Here is a 21646-nt window from a genome sequence, read left to right on the forward strand (position 1 = left end):
CCCTGTCGCTGGCCTCACCTGAAACTACATGGGTTTCAGGTGTCAGACTGCTTAGTGGGGCCCTACCCAGCTGGCCCCTCTCAGGACCATCTCCTCTGCTCAGCAACATCTACCTGGAGATCTGTCTCAGGATCTCACATGGTAGTTGTCTGTGAAAAGGGAGTGTGTCTCACCCTTGCCTGTCATAACCCTAAAGCCAATTCAAAGGCTTTCTCTTCCCTATTGTCATGACTCTTCGCACCTTTTTTTTTTTTCCTTTCTTGCCCTTTTCTTTTCTGTTTTTGAGGAGGAGGAAGAGGGTTTATAATTGTCCCAAGCCATGGAAAAGAGAGCACAGGGAACTTCTTACAGCTCAGCAAGGTCTTGGGCTGAAGAAGCCAGAGAGGCCCGCTGTGTGGACCCTGCTGCCTGCCTCAAGGACACCAAGGTCTGTCCCTCCACCTCACATACCCCAGCTCCACAAGGTCACTTCTCCTCCCACTCCCCAATCAGGCCGTAACCACAAGTGAGACAGATAGCTCTTCTCAGATTTCCTACATTGGCATAAAAGTTCCCACCCTGTTTCCCTCAAGGCTGGTGTTGGTGTCTCAAAAGCCCATGCTGAAGGTTGAGGAAAAGAAAAAACAAAGAGAAAAAAAAAATAAAGAAAAAGGAAACCTCATCTGCTGCTTCTTACCCAGTCAGTCCTGCTTTCCCTGCAGTCAGTGTGAGAGCCACTGAGGAATGGTCAGGTGCACGGCGGGATAGAGGAAAGAAAGAGTGATGGTTCGTATCCCAGAGCCGAGTCCCACTAATTCAATTACCGTCTGCTCCTCTACGCTCATGAGCAGTGTGAAGTCAGGAGCACCACTCCTGACGCCTGAGCCCCAATGCTTGGCCCCTCTTCTAGAACAGCCGAGCAGCCTCCTCTTCTAGAATGGCCAAGCAGCTTCGGGAACTACCTGCTACGTGGGTGCACAGTGGCCTATCACGATTTTTCATTATCAGAGATGGAGAAACTAGACGGCAACAAGTGGTATTCTTAACAGTGCACAGTTTCAATGGAGCAGAAAGACGCCTCGTTTCTAAGTGGAATACTGGAGTACTTAGTGTAAACTGCTGAATTAAACAGATTTATGACAGTTCTGCAAAAGTAAAAGTTTACAAGGTGTTTTAAAGAAACTGATATCACAGGCCATATAATTTCCACAAGCATTTCAATGTAAGGCTGTGTAATCCCTCTGCATCTGATGGTGACGTAAGTGCAGGCGTCCAACACTCAGCCTTCCACCCTCAGTCCAATGGGATGACCAATGGATATAAAATTAGGGAAAAACCAGCATCAGCCTTGGAAAATAGGAAGGATGCCATACATATGCCCAACACATTAAGGGATGTATATTTCATACAGGCTAATGGTAATGAACCCAAGGCACCATTTTGGCTCAGTTGATGATTGCCCGGTGACAGAGAAGGAATGGTAAGGAAGTAGAGGGACCAAGACAATTCCTACAGGACCAACTAATGTGCAGGGGAGAAAAGAGATCTTGGGGTGGGAAAAAACCAACAATCAAAATGCTAGTCCTGCTGGGAGGCTTTCTCCTTAAGCCAGGACCCACCTCAAGAAGAAAGTGCTCAAGACAGAAGTAGAAGGCCACTTCAAGTGGGAGGCCATGCCAAACGGGGGTCGGTCCTTGGTCCTGAAAAGAAGCCGTAAGTCCGAATAAGAAAGTCACCTTGAGGGCGCCTGGGTGGCTCAGTGGGTTAAGCCGCTGCCTTCGGCTCAGGTCATGATCTCAGGGTCCTGGGATCGAGGCCCGCATCGGGCTCTCTGCTCAGCAGGGAGCCTGCTTCCCTCTCTCTCTCTCTCCCTCTGCCTGCCTCTCCGTCTACTTGTGATCTCTCTCTGTCAAATAAATAAATAAATAAATAAATCTTTAAAAAAAAAAAATAAAAATAAAACCTAACATAGGCATTAAAATTAATCCTTAAAAGAGAAGCTACATTATGAAAATGATAATAATTTGGTCAAAGTAAAAAATTATTACCAATAAAAATTAGGATATGAGGGAGAAGATACACACAAGTATGTTAAACTTCTTTTGTAATGGAAATAATTACAGCTTAATTCTCAGCATCAAATATGAGAGAAAATATATTCAAATTTTTTAAACTAAAGGCAAAAATATAGGCCAAATAAAAAACTGCATTATTTAGTTTTATCAGTGAAACTTTGAGCAATATCTCCACTCCAGTGATTTCTTAATTAATTATATACAAATGCATGTACCATAGTATGTACATGTATATGCACAAATATCATAGAAAATACAGTAACTGAATCATAGAGAAGGTAAAATAAACCTGAAATTAACACTAATTTAAAACAAACTTTATTATATTTCTTAATAATATATATATTTTTTCTTTCCTTAACTTAGTAACTTTTATTGAGAGCAGAATGATTAATCCTGCTTCCAATGTCTCTGAAAATCTTGGTTCCACATCTTGCCTATAACAATTTAAAGGTGCAATTCTGGGTCCATTTTTATTTCAAACTTGGTTTGTGTGACTAATAACTGATTAAGATCCTTCACAGAGATTAGACAAATTCAAAGCAGAGAAGTATGTCATTGGCTACACTAAATAATTATATCCCCTCCACCAATTATGTAATTGTTATTGTTGAAAAGTGGTAGTAAATTTCCACTTTCAATTGTTCTTGAAAAGGTATCAGTATGTGTTACATTTTTATGCTTTGACAAATAGGTTTAAAATCCTCTAAAACTTTTGAACAGGATAAAAACTCTATTTCAAGTTTTTAAAGTGTGTTGATATGAGAGATTATTTTTTATACATGTAACATTTATATCAATTTCAGCAATGTATCAGATAGCAATGGAAACACCAGGAAACATTTCCAAACATCAGATAGCAATGGAAACACCAGGAAACATTTCCAAACATCCGTTTTAAAAATGCTCTCTGTTACCTCATAATGTGGCTGATGGTGAATTCCTGCCAGGAAAAAGGAAAGTATTACCTAGCCTTTTTTTTTTTTTTTTTTTTTTGCAGTGGGGAGGAAGGGAAGATTGAGGGGAGAGAGTTGTTATTATTGTTCTCTTGGTTTGTGTTTGCATAATGGACATTACTTTTAACCTGCCCCCCCTTTTTCTGAGGAATCATTTTAAAGTTCTTATCAATTTTATGAATTACCTTAGATATAAATGAAAGAATAACCTTTAAATCCGTTTGAGTATGCTTAAACTCCAGTGAGTCAAGAAAAGTGAGCAAAATATGTAAAAGTGTCACTATCATTCACTCTGACCTCTAGAAATCATTCTCTTCTACCTCATTCACTTGGAATACAGAGTGGGTCTGCCTTACATGTGGGCCTGGGCAAAATACCAGTATCAATGAATATTAAATATTAGTAAAACTTCATATCTTTCTTGTTTTTAAATTTAAAAAAATAATATTTTCTTCTGAGTATCCAGTGAATGATCTTGTACACCAGCTGGGGTTTATGCATCCCACTTTGGAGAATAAAACTCTGATGAAATAAAAAGTGTGGAAGCACGATGGAAAGAAGATCATAGAAATGAGACCAAACATATCAACTGGGGCAATAAATGGTCAGAAATGAAAACCTAACAGGAAGAGACACCTCTAAACCCAAAGTATTAAATTATTTTAAAAGATTAAACATGCAAAGACAGGGAAAAGCATACTTATGATTTAGCAAGTCCCAACAAAAAGGAATTAGGACTCACAATACAAATTTCAGACAAAAGAGAATATGCAGGAAGTAGAATTAAATAGGACAGAGAATATCTCTGCATACTGACCAAAAGCACCGAGATTTCAAGAATAAAAATGCTTATATATTAGAAATACCAGGCAAAATGTCAGAAACACAACCATAAGAGACTAAAATACCACCCCAGCCTTGGCCATTCAAGTACATAAACACTATTCAAGGATATAGACAATATGAATAATAAGGTTAGTAAGTGAATATATACATAGTGATTTCAGGGGAAGAAACAGAGAATATGCCTTCATTCCAAGGCCTTATGGAACATTTGCATGTATAAATCATATATTTAGCTGCAAAAATAAAGCCAAGATAAATTCCCCAAAGCAGAAATTATATAGGTCATGTTCTCAGAGCACAGTGCACTGCAATTTAGATGTAGAAATTAGTAATTTATATGGTCTCACTGGCTTTTTACCATAAGCCAGTCTCTCTAAACCTAAAGCTTTCCACAAAATATCATAGAAACTACTGTGATCTAGGAATATGTAAATTTATTATGCTCTAGGAATATTCCACTTCTGACTTTATGGAAAAAGGTAATTCAAAGATTAATCCACTTCAGAACTGAAGAAATACAGTATATTGTAAGGAACTCGGACAATCAATAAAAGTAAGAAAAAAAAAAGAAGAAGAAGATAAAATCATGTATAAGCACATTACGCAGAGATATTTTTGGTTTAACCACTTCAGGCTCTTTCCTATATATACATTCATTAACACACTCATGCATTCACCCACATGCTTTTTTCCCCACAAAATAGAGTCATAGTATAAATTTATAACTGTCTATTCATTAACTAACGTAGCACAGGCATATTTCTACACCAATAAAGGACAGTCTATACTATTGTCTTTAAAAACAGTGATTGTCCCCAGCACATGGATGTACCAGGAGTTAGTTCATCAGTCCTCCATTGAACTCTTTCTGTATTCGTTGATCTATTAATACTTGACCACATTGCTTACATGTGTCCCAATTTGTCATCTGATGGTGTTAATTTTCTGTGGATTTTTTTCTATTGTTTGGTTGATTTAATTTTTAATATTTTGTATTGTTGGTTTGGCTGGTTTTGCTAAAATATTTTTAATGTTTATGTAGTCAAATCTATCCTTTTTTCTCATTTCTGATTTTAATGTCATTTAAAAATGCCTCACTTATCCCAAAATTATAGAAAGATTTTTTTTAATATTTTGGGTTTAAATATACTTTTTAAACTTCAATCCATTTGAAATATATTTTGGTGCAAGGCATGAGGCTGTGAGACAGTAAAACATAATAGTTCGTAGCATGAACCCAGAGTCTAGACTGCTTGGGTTCCAGTGCCAGCTCTACTGACTGCGTGTATGATCTTGGATGAATTACTTAGCTTGTCTGTGTCTAATTTCCTCCTCTGTAAAATAGTGATAATAATAGTATCTACTTATGGAATGCCTGTGAAAATTTAAAATGTTAATTGGTATAAAATATGTAGAGCTATGCCTGACACATAGGAGTAGCTACCATACTTTCCAAATGACTAGCCAACTGTGCCAATCCATGCAGTAAATAATCTCTGCTCTTATTCCTAATTTGAAATCACATTTCTATCTCTTAATATCTCTTACACTTTTCTAGATGAACTTAAAAATATCTCACCAAATTCTAAAAATAATTCCATTAGAATTTTAATTGGAAATGAGTTGAACTTACGGATTGATTTGGTGGTAATTAACCTCTTTACATCAAAACATTTTAATGACAAGTTGCTTCCATTTTCCAAAAATATACATTGCCTCCATTTAACAGACAAAAGGTTCAAAAATGCTCAGGAGCTCACAGAGGAAACAGGTGCTAGAGTCAAGATTTATATCTGAATCTAAGTTGTTATCTAGATGAATGTGTAACTTAGTTATATGATTTATGATTAATTTAAATAAAAATATATTCAAATATAATTTTAGAGATTAATTTTTTCTACCAACATGTTCACATTTTCACATTTTCCTAGCCATTCTTTTTCTCATTCGTGGTGTGCATTCCAAAAGCAACACATAATCTTGGATGTCAATAAATTCTACAAGCAGTGGCAATGTTCTCTTCCACAGCATGACTGTAAGCAGAGAAATCTCATTAAATGCTGATGTTTATTTCTTATTAGTAGACTTAGAGACAATACGCAAATGTGTATGAGTTTTTTCCTAGCTATATAAGGTATGTTTAGTAAAAGAATTTTTCAGTGTTGCAAGTTTTTTCACTGTTTGCTGCAAAGACCTTTGACCATACACCGTGTGCTAGCATTTATATAGGTCCTGGGGTAAAGAAAGGAATAAGAAGACAGTCTTCTGCCTCAAGCACTGTAGAGTTAAGTGGTTAGATACATACAAATAGCTTAAATATATTTGGATAAGATTATACTTCAGTTCTTAGAAATATGGACAAGACAGAGGGAAGACTCATGGAGCCTAAGAACAGAGAACTCTCTGGGGCTTACTTGTCTTACCTGGGTCTTGATGGATGTGTAGGCGATTATCACTGGTTCATAAGAGAAAGGGAAATCTAGGAAGAGAGAAAACATGAAGAAAAGTTGTGAGGTCAGCAAAGCAGGTTATATTTGAGAAACTGCACACGATTTCATATGCTGACCATTCAGTATTGTTTCCATCCCCAAGAAGATATCTTAGAACTTCAGTAAATGAAGACTTGATCAGACTCCTGTCACCCAATCAACCATTCCTTTTCTCAAGGTCACTTTTCATACCACCCATTACTTAAAGTCTTTTCTCTCTTCTGACTGGATACTTCCCCTAATTTCTCCTTTTATACTTTGGAAACAGCCAAAGCAGCAAAATTCATAAACACCATTCCCCTCCTCTTTTGTTGGGGGTGAAAATGTGACTAAGTCTTACCCATTTGTACTCATCAATTGAAAAGTATGGTTTATCTTGTATGATATCAACACACCCCTCGTTAGAGTAACAGTCCCCTGTATTTTGTTTGAGAGCCTATCCAATCCCCAACTCCTAGTGTTTTGTGAAGCTGGAGGCAGTGGCCAGGTCTCTGCTTCATCTCTGTGAGATGGTGGGTTGAAGAAAACATATAGGTTTGGAGAGTGAAGTTAGGATCCAGTCCCAGCATGGCTATTTGTCCTGTGAGTGATCGCGGGGAGTCATTTGTCTTTCTGAGCTTCAGGTGCTTAACTAGAAAAGTAACTGCCATTGGATTTGCTTACTTGGGTCTCCATGAGGAATAAAAATCAATTATGCGCATGAAAAGTCCAGGTAAACTCCCAACTTCTTGAGGATGTCTTAAAGCCCAAGGAAAATAAAATCCTAGGAGTGAAAAAACTGGATGATCTCCAGCTCAGTAAAAATTGCCAGTCTCTGTGTAGATTTGATTCTATCACATTGGTAAATCAGTTTATGAAACGCAGCTGCAACACATACCACAGGGTATAAATCACAGTTCCTGGGCAGCAAATGTTCCTAAATGGTGTCCATGATGATTTTATAATTAGGAACAACACGTGTGGGAAGCAGAGACTAAGTACCTAACAGTTGCTCAAAAAACCTTTCAGGCATGCAGTCATCTAGGTCCTCCCTTGGTCTGGGTAGACCCAGAAAGACAAGAGCAGGGGCGGGAGGATCCTTCACGCAATGGTTTGTCTTCTGGCTATGCCGACGAGAGGCATCAGGGGGCATTTCTGACTCTGTAGCCCTCCACCTCTCTCTCCTTTTCTGCTTCCTTTTGTTTCTCTCATGCCACTATCATGGCAACACCTTGGGCTTCATTCCCATACTTACTTTGGCAGGCTGGCCATGCTCGTTCCTCCAGTTTCATGCACTGATGGTCCTAGCCAGAGCAATAAGGCAAGAAAAAGAAGCAAGGGGCGCCTGGGTGGCTCAGTGGGTTAAGCTGCTGCCTTCGGCTCAGGTCATGATCGAAGGGTCCTGGGATCGAGCCCCGCATCAGGCTCTCTATTCAGCAGGGAACCTGCTTCCTCCTCTCTCTCTACCTGCCTCTCTGCCTGCTTGTGATCTCTCTCTGTCAAATAAATTTAAAAAAAGAAAAAAAAAAAGAAGCAAAAGTTCTACGGAGTGCAAAAAGAAGTCCCATTTCCTTTTATTTATAGAAACCATGATTGTTTATCTAGAGAATTTTTTTTTTTTTGACAGAGAGAAATCACAAGTAAGCAGAGAGGCAGGCAGAGAGAGGAGGAAGCAGGCTCCCTGCTGAGCAGAAAGCCCGATGTGGGGCTCGAACCCAGGACCTGGGATCATGACCTGAGCCGAAGGCAGCGGCCTAACCCACTGAGCCACCCAGGCGCCCCTTATCTAGAGAATTTTAAGGATGCTATCAAAAACAACAACAACAACAACAACAACAACAACAACAAAAAACATCTACTAGAACAAAGAAATGAATTTACCATGGTGACCGGATATCAGATTGATATATAAAAATAATTATGCTTAATTATTTTTCTTTCTTTAAAGATTTTATTCATTTATTTGACACAGAGAGAGAGCACAAGCAGGGATGTGGCAGGCAGAGGGAGAGAGAGAGAAGCAGGTTCCCCGCAGAGCATCGGGAGCCTGATGTGGGGCTCAATCCCAGGACTCTGGGATCATGGTCTGAGCCCACAGCAGATGCTTAACCGATGAGACACCAAGGTACTCCTAAGTGATGATATTTCTATATAATGACAATAAGCAAGTAGAAATTTACAATAGCATCAAAAACAATATGCTCAGAATTAAATTCATTTTAGAAAGAAATCTAGGGGGTGTGAAAGAAATATTTTGTAAGCAAGTATTTGCATTTGTTAAAATTTTTAAGCTCTATACTTAAAATCTGCACATTTTATGTAATTTTACCTTAAATTTTTTTTTAAAAAACCAGATTGCTGGATTTTTTTGGAAAGATATCTCTAAGACAGTATACAGAGTAAAAGAAGCCAGATACACAATGTCACATCATGAATAACTATATTTGCATAAAATGTGCAGAAGAGTTAACTCCATAGTGACCAGGCAGACTCACGATTGCCAGTAGCTGGGGTTAAGAGGAAAACAGGAGATTCTGCTTAATGGGTACAGGGTTTTACTTTGGAGTGATAGAAACATTTTGAAACTAGACAGAGGTGATGATTATACAACATTGTAAATGTTACTAAAAGCCACTGATTTGTTCAGTTAACATGGTTAATTCCATGTTATGTGAATTTCATCTCAATAAATCATTTAAAAACAAACATAAAAACCATGTTGGATTAGGATCACGAAGCAGACTGAGTGCGCTTGAGACCTGGAGTTGGTGACTTGCCCGCTCTGAGCCTCAGTGCTTGGAACTACAGGCTTGGGGCCTTTGCAGGGTACCTGGCCTTGTGTTCCAGAGGCTCTACATGCTTTTCCTCAGTTGGCCATTTACAGATGAAGAGACCAGGCTCTGAGAAGTACGATAATTTGCATCTCATCTGTATTACAACAAATCTGGATTCTCTAGCTCCCATCTCCTGAAGTTCTAGCTTTTCCTGGGTCAGATCAGCAGACCCCCCACATCCTCCCAGCATCCTTCCAGTGCTAGGGAATGAAGTGGATTTCTGAGATCCACTAACTAGACATGGAAGCTCTAAAGGGGCCTTAGAAGAATAAACCAAGTCCAGACACTCAAACCTCTGGCCTAATATCAAACACTTCATCCCAGGCTACAGGCTGTATCACTGTGAAGTTCCAAGTACCTACCCTTTCTGGAAGTTAGAGCAAAGAGGGAATTCTTCAAGTGCTTTCTCTGTGATTACACGTGGATATAAGCACTCTATACTAACTAGCACATTTTATTCTTTGGGCATCCTTTTATTTTCTATTGAGTGGCTTGTGTGCAAATTTGAGATCTTCCTTCCCAAGCTTCTGCAGTTTTCCAGTGTGCAGCTTACTTATTATTCCCTGTAATGTCATAATAACAGGTTAAACTCAAGCTCTTGCAGGGTTAGTGCCAAGATGAGTTTTTGGTTTTTTTTAAATTGTGTCTGAATTACTTCATGAAATAATGTTCCTATATGCCTCCAAGCTGCTGTCAAGGCTGCAGCCAAAAGCTGTGCTAGGAACAGAGCAAAACTGAGCCAGGGGTCCTCAGGGAAAGAGCAGAGTAAAATTCAGCTCTGGGGAGAGCCCTCAGCAGACATCGTCTTATTTTATATTTTCCTCTAAATGGTATAGGTGTTACCTTTGCAAAGTACATTTCCTAATCAGATTCTGATTTTACAGGGATTAGAAGCCCCCAGACTATGTAACCCTGGCTTTGGTTGTGACAAAATGAAATAAGAAGAAAACACCTCGAGAATCCTGATCCTTATTATAAAATTTTGTCGTTCATTTATTTAGCAAACATTCTCTGAATGCCTGCTAAGTTACAAGCACTGGATATAAACATGTGTGGAAAACATTGTTGCTACCCTTCAGAAAGTCACTCTCTAAGGGGAGTGGTAACTATAAGAACAGACTATTACAGTACAAAGGGATAGGAGGTATTATTGTCGAAAGGTGGATTAGTGATGCTTCAAAAGTCAGTGCTATATTATCTTTCTATTCTCATTTGTTTATTCATTCTTCATTCACTCAGCAAAGCCCTTACCAAGTAATCAGAGTAAGCAGTGTTCTATTCATTACTCTGGGGTCCACAAAACGAATCGCATAGTATCTTCTACACTGGTGTGGGGGAGACTGGACAACAACATGCAAAAGAATGAATCTGGACCGCTTTCCTATACCACACACAAAAATAAACAAGATGGGTTAAGGACCTCAATGTGAGACCTAAAACTATAAAAATTCTAGAAGAGAGCACAGGCAGTCATTTCTCTGATACTGGTCATAGCAACATCTTTCTAGATTATCTCCTGCGGCAAGGGAAACAAAAGCAAAAATAAATTATTAACACTCCATCCAAATAAAAAGTTTTTGTTCAGCAAAGGAAGTAACCAACAAAACCAAAAGACAACCTACTGAATGGGAGAGATATTTTTTGTTTGTTTTATTTTTAAAGATTTTATTTATTTATTTGACAGACAGAAATCACAAGTAGGCAGAGAGGCAGGCTGAGAGAGAGGAGGAAGCAGGCTCCCTGCTCAGCAGAGAACCCGAGGCAGGGCTTGATCCCAGGACCCTGGGACCATGACCTGAGCTGAAGGCAGAGGCTTAACCCACTGAGCCACCCGGGAGAGATATTTGTAAATGATGGTTCATATCCAAAATATACAAAGAACCTATATAACTCAACACCCAAAAAAACCAAAAAAAACAAAAAAACAACAAAAAAAATCCTCAAATAATCTAATTTTAAAAAATGGGCAGAAGACCTAAACAGACATTTCTTCACAGAAGACATCCAAATGGCCAACAAACACATGAAAAGATGCTCAGCGTCCCTCATCTTTATATTACAGGTTTAAAGGTTAAACCCTGTCGTAAACTGTGCGGTTATACGTCATATTTGCTATTATCAATATTACTTTATATTGACTATCTCTACGTACGACACTTGGTTGTGATTTCATTACTTAAAAATAAAATTAATATTTTTTAAATTCTTTAACTTCAGGAGAACTTTTCATTTTACCTGAGTAGGATGAAAATGGCCATGTTGAAGCAATGAAGTCAAAATATTTTGTTCTCCATAGGACAGCTTCTTGTATTTACACATCTATAAAAGCACTGAGCACAGTACATTGAGATTCATGTCTGCCTCCCTCAGGAAAACACAAGCTCCTTAAGGGCGGAAATTAAGTATCATTCACCTCTAGGAGGTCAACGCCTTGCCCAGCCTGCCCCAGATGGTGTTGAGTGAATGTTGGTTGTTTATAGAGTCGTAGGGTTATTATTATTATTATTATTATTATTATTATTATTATTATTACATCTTTGTATCCTCTTCTGTATGTATGACTTTCCAGGTGTTTCATCTAAAGAAGTAACCAGCTTAGTGTTATCAATATTTATAGATTTGGGGAGTCCTGAAGCACAGCCCTTGTATCCAGCTACTTTGATTATCTCTGTTCCTACTCTTGTCACCATTCATGTTCAGTTCTCCACAACCCTTACTAAACCCCGGCCATTGAGTAAAAATATTCAAAGTCTCACACACCTGTCCTCCAGCCTTTGATCTATCATTCCTGGCATGAGATTCTAGTCAGCCAGGATCTGCAACAGGAGCTGAGGGGAAATGGGTTGAAGAGGAGGCAGGAAAAGGGCGCCAGGGAGGAAGCAAGGGGAGAAATGCTGTGCTAGTGTGCGTGCATCAGTCTGTTTATTGAAAGCTCCCTGGAGGCTGTGAACTCATCTGTCTTACTCACTACTATGGGTACAGCTTCTAGAACACTGCCTTACACATAGTAAATGCTCATTAAACATTTTTAGTGGATTGGAGAGACCTGATAAAGGACACTTGGACTTACTGAGAATCTACTATTTGATAGGTTCAGTGCTAATGACTTTGACCCACGATTTTGATCCATGACACCACTTCAAATGTAATCCTCAAACCACCTTTGTGAGGTAGGTCATCTTACCCCTGTTTTACAGAGAAGGACGCTAAGCCCTCACTACCACATACAAGCTGTTGGTAACATTTCACGGATTAGTCATCATGGAGTAAAAGACTTGTCAGAGCAAAAGGGAGGTCAACGATGATCTAAGCCAACAGCCTCATTTCACTGGTGGAAGAAATGACACCCAGATCGCTGAAGTGACTTTATCAGGGTCCACAGGGGTTAGGGTGGGAGGCTGAACCCGAACTCAGATCCCCCACCTCAGTCGAGGACCTCCCTGTTCTGCTCTGATGCCTCTTAATATTCCTATCACAGCCATGTGTCCAGGACTGCCACATGTCCAGGCATACCATGTTCAACCCCAAAGAGAGCTAATTATAAGTGTTCTTTGACTTATGTTCCTCAATCACCCACCACGTCACCTTCCAACCGTCACCAACTCCATGAATTTTATTTGTCTACCAGGGTGGCCCTGTGTGTGGCTCCTTAAGCCCCTAGCCTTGCATATTGACCTGAAAACCATGGAACTTCTCTACTTGGCAGGGGAACTTTTACCAAAGAACAGAACGTGCTCTTTTTCTTGTTCTAACTTGAGTCCATTGTTCACCAAATATATTTTTCTTTCTATGAAGTATAACCAAACAGTTTATGACAGGGTTTAACATTTAAACCTGTAATATAAAGATCTCTCTTTGTCTCTGTACCCTGATGGTTTGTCAAATAAGGCTAACACAGATCGCCAAAAGCATGACTATGTTATTAGAGAATTCCTCAGGTTAGCTCTTTGCACCCATGCATGTTGCAGATGGCAGAATTAACAAGAGGAATGGGGATCAGGAAGCAACGGAAGGGGAAATGCAAATAGGAACTTGTAATTCTGAGGGGCACCGGCTGTGCTCTAGATGGCCACATTCTGGGTTCCAGAGGCTGGCTTCACACACTGTCTACCTCATTTCTGGGCACTCCCCCACTTTGCGTCTCAAGGAAACACTTGCTTACTGCCCTCACTTAGATGCTTCTAAGAAAATGAAATTATTTGTCATTCAGAAGTGTATGATTTGATTGTCTTTAGGATACGTAACACGAGCTAGGTGTTTCACCAAGCAAACGGCCAAGCAAGTATGTGCAACAGATAGGCATCTGTTCATGTTGAATTCACACCCACATCATCTCTCCAGTAGACTCTTGTCAAGTTTCTCTGCTTCCTGCTGCCTCCAAAACATCACCTCAAAGTGCTTTCTAAAATGCAAATCTCATCACGTCATTCCCCACCCCTTGCTGATAACCCTTGATGTTACAGAATGAAGTACCAGACTGATCAGCATGGTGAAACCCGGCCCCAACCTACCAGCTGGAAGTTCTCCATCTGACACCACATCGTCTCTCCTTTCACAATACCTGACTCGTTTCTCAAGGAGAGAGGATGTTGCTTCACAAGGATTACTCTTGTGCCTTTTCTCAAGATCTCTTAGACTTTAAGACACAGTGCAGAAGTTCTATCCACTGGGAAGCATCAAGACCTTTCCAGGAAGAGCTAGTCATGTCTTTCTTTCACTAGAATGCTGATCCCACTGAAACCTAGTTATCTGATTCCTTAATCCTCTACCCCAGTGGACTGTGAGCTCTTCAAAGCAGGAGACTATGTCTTCTATCTACTTATCATGCCAGTAATTAGCAGAGTACCTGCAAAAGAGTAGGAGTCAAAAAAAAACATACTCATCAAGTGGACATTTACTGTGTTCAAAGCCCTGGGCTAACTGCCACAAGGAGTGCAAAGATGGTTATTCAAAGTCTATCTTAAGAAACCTGCTCTTCAGGGGGCGCCTAGGTGTCTCTATCAGTTAAGCATCTGACTCTTGATTTCAACTCAGGCCATCATCTCAGGGTTCTGAGATCCAAGCCTGGAGGCGGGCTCCAAGCTCAGCTGTTTCTTTCCCTGTCCCTCTGCCCTACCCCCTACTCGAGCTCTCTCTCGTTCTCACTCTCTCTTTCTCTCTCTCTAAAATAAATAAATCTTCAAAAAAAAAAAAAAAGAAAGAAAGAAAGAAAAAAGAAAAGAAACCTGCTCTTCATTAGAACAGCTATTACCCACATTAACTTGTAGACTATGTGCGCGAATACATTTTGGTAACAAATTTCGACGGCACCTGCCAGAATTCAGCTATACCTATGGTGATTGCCTCTTTCACCTGATCACTCTTCAGGATCCATTGAGAACTTTTACCATTCTGATTGCCCTCTCTCATACACTCATGAGGCAAAGCACTGTGTGTGTTCCAATGCACACAAAGTCACATTTTGATCCTGCTTGATTTTTCTCTGGACCACTTTTCTGAAACATTATATATATTTGCAGTTGAAGCAAAATTGAATGTACACATTGATCAAAATCTGACATAACATCTGAGATGGGTTGATGGTACATCTGGGTGACAAGACATGCCAAATGAGCAGTGCTGACCTATTCAGGTAGCTATCATATATGTAGAGTTTTAACCTAGGTTATAACCTGCAGTATGTAGATGTGAAAGGTCTAAAATATAGAGAAAAAACAAAGAGGAGGCTCAAGGAAGGCTGAACAGAAAAGGAAATGTCTGAATCTAATGCAAAAATGGAACTTACTTTTAAACCCTGTAAATAATTTAGAAATTTTATCTGAGTCACTTTTTAGCATTTCAGTAAGAAAGGTAACTATCACAGATGTTTTCAGCCAGAGCAATCTGGTGACGGAAGGCATGCAAAACAAAAGAAAAGTCAACCCAAAGATACAATCAAATAGCATGTGAGGGACTCTTTTGAGTGGTCCAGGACTGGCCACGAGCTTTTATCTTAGAGTTGCACTCTGTGCTTGGTAAGATAAAAATCACAAGACTGATCCCAGTGGAGGGCGATAGCAATGAGCAATAAAAATGTTTTGGGGGCAGAAAACATTTCCTCCCCTAAACCCATCACCCCAGTCTATGAGGGAAACATCAGACAAATGAGGGGAATCTACCTCACCAGTACTCCTCGAAACTGTCAAGGTCATGAAAAACCATGAAAGTCTGAGAAATTATCACATACCAGAGGAGGCAGAAGAGACACGACAAATGAAATGTGACATGGGATCCTGGATGGGATCCTGGAACAGAACAAGGATCTTAGGGAAAAAACCTAGTGAAATCGTATGTAAAATGATTTATGAAAATAAACATGGCATTTATAGTCACACAGTAATTAATGGTAAGTAGTGAGGTTCCAGTGCTGGTTTCTCAGTTGTGACAAGTATAGCACAGTGACATCAATGATCAGGGAAACTGCATGAGGAGTACATAAAATTCTCTGGGCCATTTTCATAACTTTTCTATAAATGTAAGGCTATTCTGATTTTTAAAATAAGTTTATTAAAAAACAAAGTGCTGTCAGCCTTTTGAAACCAGCTCAGTGGTATAATCATCTTCCAACGGAAAGATCTACAAGGGAGATAAACCTTAATGGGCTAGCAGAAAATCACAAGCTCAAATCCCTCTTAGGGCCTTAGCAGTCGAATGACCTTCAACCTCCATGATCCTCCATTTTCCGCCATATAAAACAGAATTAGCAATACTTGTCGTGCCTACCTCCTTCTAAATAAAGGGGGAAAGGAGAAAGAAGTACATTTTAAGTGCCAAGTCTGTGCCAGGCTGACAACTTGCATATCTATATCGTATTTAATCTTTACAACAAGAGCATACCCTATAAAGCCCATTTTGAAGACTCAAGAGTTCAAAGAGACTACGTAACTTGCCTAGGGTCATATTAGTAAGAGGTATTAAAGCTGGACTTTGAACACGGGGTCTCTGTTCCCTAAGTTGTTCCCCACTGTCTTCCTTTTTCCAGGCTGCCTTCCGTGAAGATGTTTTCTAAACCGCCACACAGTTCTGTGTCCTTGCCTGAACAAAGCTTCCAACACAAATGTCTCAGAGCTAACTGAGTGCCCAAGCACAAATGCTGGAAAGGGTCTTTCACCATTTGCTGATATTGAATAAAGAGCTCCCCAATGGGGCAAGGGGTACTTGAGCAGCCTTCCAAGGCACCATGAGCCTGTGCCTCCTATGAGCTCTCAGGTTCCTCTTCTGGATCTTTGGGGCTGCCCTGGGGAATGCTCAGCCTGCCTTTTGGCAGCTTCACAGACTCCTTCTTACTCCTGCAGAGTGCTTCATATCAGGGGTGTCCAGGGCTGGAGCCTGAACGGCATATTGGTAATGTGATGCGATAATAGTGTATCGAATTCAAATTGCCACTTCTGCCAAACAGAATTTAATTAATTTAACCACAAAAGTGGGTTACTGCAATGAAATGCACATGTGTTCTTTAAAGTCATGCGTGCCTTTGGGTATTTGGAAAATACCCTAAATGCATGTTATTACAGGAATCTTGTTATCAGCCAGAAAGAAGGCTTTCGTTCCTAGGTATATGTTTTGAAATATGCGAGCATCTTGGAACCTCAGTGTTAATGTGTAAGTTTATCGGCATGAGATAAGCTATATTTTGTGCCCAGGCCAAGACATAATCTTCCCCCTCACTAATCAAGATACAATGGACTTTTCTAGTTTAAAGTTTCAGCTTTGCTTGCAAATCCAGACCAAGTTCTCCAAAATTCTAGGCAACTAAGCAAGCTGCTCTTATTATTTTCACATTTATTTTTTAAAAGATTTTATTTATTTATTTGTCAGAGAGATAGAGTACAGGCAGAGTGGCAGGTAGAGGCAGAGGGAGAAGGAGACTCCCTGCAGAGCAAGGAGCCCAATGTGAGACTCGATCCCAGGATGCTGGGATCATGACCTAAGCCAAAGGCAGCCACTTAACCAACTGGGCCACCCAGGCATCTCTATTTTCACATTTTAAAAGGGCATTAAAACAGACACATAGACCAGTAGAACAGAGGAGAGATCCCAGATATGGACCCTCAACTCTATGGTCAAATAATCTTCGACAAAGCAGGAAAAAATATACAGTGGGAAAAAAGACAGTCTCTTCAATAAGTGGTGCTAGGAAAACTGGACAGGTATATATAGAAGAATGAAACTCGACCATTCTCTTACAACATATGCAAAGATAAACTCGAAATGGATAAAAGATCTCACTGTGAGGCAGGAATCCATCAAAATCCTGGAGAACATAGGCAGTAACCTCTTCAACTTTGGCCACAGCAAGTTCTTTCAAGACATGTCCCCAAAGGCAAAGGAAACAAAAGCAAAAATGAACTTTTGGGACTTCATCAAAATCCAAAGTTTCTGCACAGCAAATGAAACAGTCAACAAAACAAAAGTCAACCCACGAAATGGGAGAAGATATTCACAAATGACACTACAGACAAAGGGCTGATATCCAAGATCTATAAAGAATTCCTCAAACTCAACACATACAAAACAGATAATCACATCAAAAAATGGGCAGAAGATATGAACAGATACTTCTCCAAAGAAGACATACAAATGGCTAACGGACACATGAAAAAATATTCGTCATCATTAGCCATCAGGGAAATTCAAATCAAAACCACATTGAGATACCACCTTACACCAGTTAGAATGGCCAAAATGAACAAGACAGTAAACAACATGTGTTGGAGAGGATGTGGAGAAAGGGGAACCCTTTTACACTGTTGGTGGGAATGCAAGTTGGGGCAGCCACTTTGGAAAACAGTGTGGAGATTCCTTAAGAAATTAAAAATAAGAGCTTCCCTATGACCCTGCAATTGCACTATCGGTATTAACCCCAAAGATACAGATGTAGTGAAAAGAAGGGCCACCTGTACCCCAGTGTCATAGCAGCCATGGCCACAGTCGCCAAACTGTGGAAAGAACCAAGATACCCTTCAAAAGACAAATGGGTAAAGAAGATATGGTCCATATATACAATGGAGTATTATGCCTCTGCTAGAAAGGATGAATACCCAACTTTTGTATCAATATGGATGGGACTGGAGGAGATTATGCTGAGTGAAATAAGTCAAGCAGAGAGACTCAATTATCATATGGTTTCACTTACTTGTGGAGCATAAGGAATAACATGAAGGACATTGGGAGATGCAAAGGAGAAGTAAGTTGGGGGAAATAGAAGGGGGAGACAAACCATGAGAGACTGTGGACTCTGAGAAACAAACTGAGGGTTTTGGAGGGGAGGGGGTGGGGGGCTGGGTAAGCCTGGTGGTGGGTATTAAGGAGGGCACATATTGCATGGAGCACTGGGTTTGGTGCATAAACAATGAATTTTGGAACACTGAAAAAAAAATTAAATTGTTTAAAGTTAAAAATTTTTTGAAAAAAGGGCATTAACTAAAAAAAAAAAAAAAAAAAAAGCATTAACTGCCTCTGAACATAAGCATTTGTTATCATGGGTTCCTAAAAAATCATGAATCATCTAATCCAGAGGGCTACTAGAGGTCATCTAAGTCAATCTCTTCCTTTTATAAATGAGGAAACTAAGGCCCAGAAGGGTAATGAGCCCAGGATGGCACAACGAATCAATGGCAGAGCTCAGGCTCCAGATTGGAGACACACAGTTCACAAAGACTTCCAGTTAGAGACCAGATGACCCATTAGATTACTCTGTATGTGACAGAGTCTCTTTTAAAAGTCGTGTAGCCAGAGGAAGATGAATCACAGGAATCTAACAGGGAGGAAATAGGAAATGTATCCCAGGTGAGAAAATTATTTATTTAAAATGAACCAATACATCGAATTCTCCAAAAATATTAGGGTGGTAAAAGACAAAGGTTGAGGAACTGTTTCTGATGAGAGGAAACTAGAGATGTGACAGTGAAATGTATTACCCGATACACCTGTACTAAAGGAGACGATGCTGGAAGGAACATTCTGGTGTCGACTGATAATCCAAATATAGACCATACACTAGACAAACGTACTGTGTCACTATTCAACTTATTGAGGTTGATAACTGAACTGTGCTCAGAGAGGAGAATATCTTTCTTCCTAGGAAATGGACAGCAAAGTATTTAAGGATAAATGAACAAGACATGCAACCTGACTCTTAATTTGTTCATAAAAAATTTAGAGTTTAGGGGCGCCTGGGTGGCTCAGTGGGTTAAGCCGCTGCCTTCGGCTCAGGTCATGATCTCAGAGTCCTGGGATCGAGCCCCGCATCGGGCTCTCTGCTCAGCAGGGAGCCTCCTCCTCCTCTCTCTCTCTGCCTGCCTCTCTGCCTGCTTGTGATCTCTCTGTCAAATAAATAAATAAAATCTTTAAAAAAAAAAATTTAGAGTTTATATAGACAGATAAAACAAATAGGGCAAAATGTGAGTGATAGATGAACCTGGATATAGGCTGTAGGAGTGTTCTCTGCTCTATTTTGGTAAGTTGGAAATTCTTCCAAATAAAAAGAAAAAAAAATTAAGCTATGCAAATGATGACCGCCAGCACCACAAAATTACAGCCACTCTCCATTCAAAAGCAAAAGAGGGCATTTTAAGAACATCCACAAAAATACAGTCATGACATCCTTCACACATATTTACTACAAAACCAAAATCCCAATAATGAAAGCAATGAGCGGGGTCACCTCAAAAGTCCTCCCAGCTTGGTGTTTATGTCTTGATGTGGGGCTGGCACTATCCCTTCTAGGAGTGCTGCCATCGACCGGTTTTGCTGTAATCTTTTGTAATGAAAAGAAATTTCCTATTATCCTAAAATTTGCAATGAGAAAATCGATACCTATCAAACACAGCAAAATCATTAACTTACACATTTTTCCTTGAAAAAGGCAAAAGAGCAAAAGGTTTCATTTCTGGATATGAACATGAACATGGTCAGTCCCATCAGGCCATGTTAAGGGTCCTGGCTTGAAGAAGAAAGACAATAATCATTTCCCTGGTGGCTTGAACAATGGGCTTCATGACAGAACTACACTGATGGAGGCCTTACTGACCCTGGGCAGAATAGCAATGGCCGCCCATTCCTCTGCAAAGCAAGACCTCTCCTCTGAGTTTGCCATCCAACTCTGGGCAGTGCCTATTCATCGCCTGACTCATGAGTACATGCCGATACTGACTGTCTGTCCACACAAACTATGTGACTGTGGAGTGCCCTGAGGATAAAAGCAAATTCTGGCCACCACTCCACATCCTTGGATCCTTGAAGAACCTACTAATTGATGTTTTCTGTTAACAACGGGGCAGCTTCACTAAGTCATTCACAGATAAATTCGTAGCAGCAGATCTCACCCTGCATGTTTGGAGATCCTGGCAGGTGCTTTGTTCTGCAGAGGGAACTAACAGAAGGAACTGGGTCCTGCCCTCGAGGAGCTTGTAATCACGTTGAAATCACAGAGCATAAGGCAACCACAGGCAGCCACCAGGCCAAGCGCCAGAGAGCCCAGGATCCTCTTTGCACAAGAAAGGATGGTTCCATGCGGTGACGCTGGCACAGAAGGCCCCTGCTTAACAATGTTTCTGTGGTGCAGATTGGCCACCGCTGATTAGCAATCCAATGTGCTGTCTTCTCTCTTGTCGTCTGGCCTTTGTACCTACTGTTCCTTCTATTTAAACATTATCATCTTTTGGGACGACTGGGTGGCTCAGTGGGTTAAAGCCCCTGCCTTTGGCTCAGGTCATGATCCCAGGGTCCTGGGATCGAGACCCGCATCTGGCTCTCTGCTCAGCAGGGAGCCTGCTTCCTCCTCTCTCTCTGCCTGCCTCTCTGCCTACTTGTGATCTTTGTCTGTCAAATAAATAAATAAAATCTTTTTAAAAAATAAATAAACATTATCTTTCACTCCATCCACGCTGCCCAACATCCCACCTTCCCACCACCAGCCCACCTCCCTTTCTTTGGTTAACTCCTACCTCTGGCTTGGATATCATCAGCCTTGGAAAGTTTCCCTGAACCCTTTCCTCCTGACCTGGGCTAAAGGTCTTTCCCGTGTTCTTCCACGGGACCATACACTGAGCCATTAGATCCCTCATCACATAGCGTAGCAAGGTGGTTATAAGTAAGGGAGCCTCTGGAGCCAGACGGCTTGGGTGCAGATGCTGGGTCCATCGCTTACAGGCTTTCAGGCCTAGATCAGGTGAGTCAAGTGCACAAGCACTCTGTAACTCTTATGGTGCATTATCTCATGGGAGTTCAATTCCCTATGAAGGGTGTTGCCCTCACTTTACAGACAAGGAAACCAGGTTTCAGAGAGGTTATGAAGGTCACCCGATATAACACACCTGGGAAGCAGGGATTCAAAGCCAAGTCTTGGAGGATATTAAAGACAACAGTATTAAGCACCATCCCAAACTTTCTCAATCAAGTTCTGCTACTGTCTGGGAGGAACCTGCATAGAATGAATTGGGAGCAGG

General features: G+C 40.4%; 1 long non-coding RNA gene across 1 annotated transcript in view; it reads right to left on the reverse strand.

Annotated features, from left to right (window-relative positions):
* Window positions 1-15431, reverse strand: part of LOC125084078 (uncharacterized) — a 59171-nt gene extending 43740 nt beyond the window's left edge. Inside the window, exons 1-2 of the long non-coding RNA XR_007122462.1 lie at window positions 15385-15431; window positions 6271-6335 (exon numbers count right to left, since the gene is read on the reverse strand). This is a non-coding gene — a long non-coding RNA (uncharacterized LOC125084078). The remainder of the gene's footprint in view (window positions 1-6270; window positions 6336-15384) is intronic.
* Window positions 15432-21646: the final 6215 nt, after the last annotated feature.

The sequence above is a fragment of the Lutra lutra genome, chromosome 13 (assembly GCF_902655055.1).
Source record: "Lutra lutra chromosome 13, mLutLut1.2, whole genome shotgun sequence".
Taxonomy (NCBI): domain Eukaryota; kingdom Metazoa; phylum Chordata; class Mammalia; order Carnivora; family Mustelidae; genus Lutra; species Lutra lutra.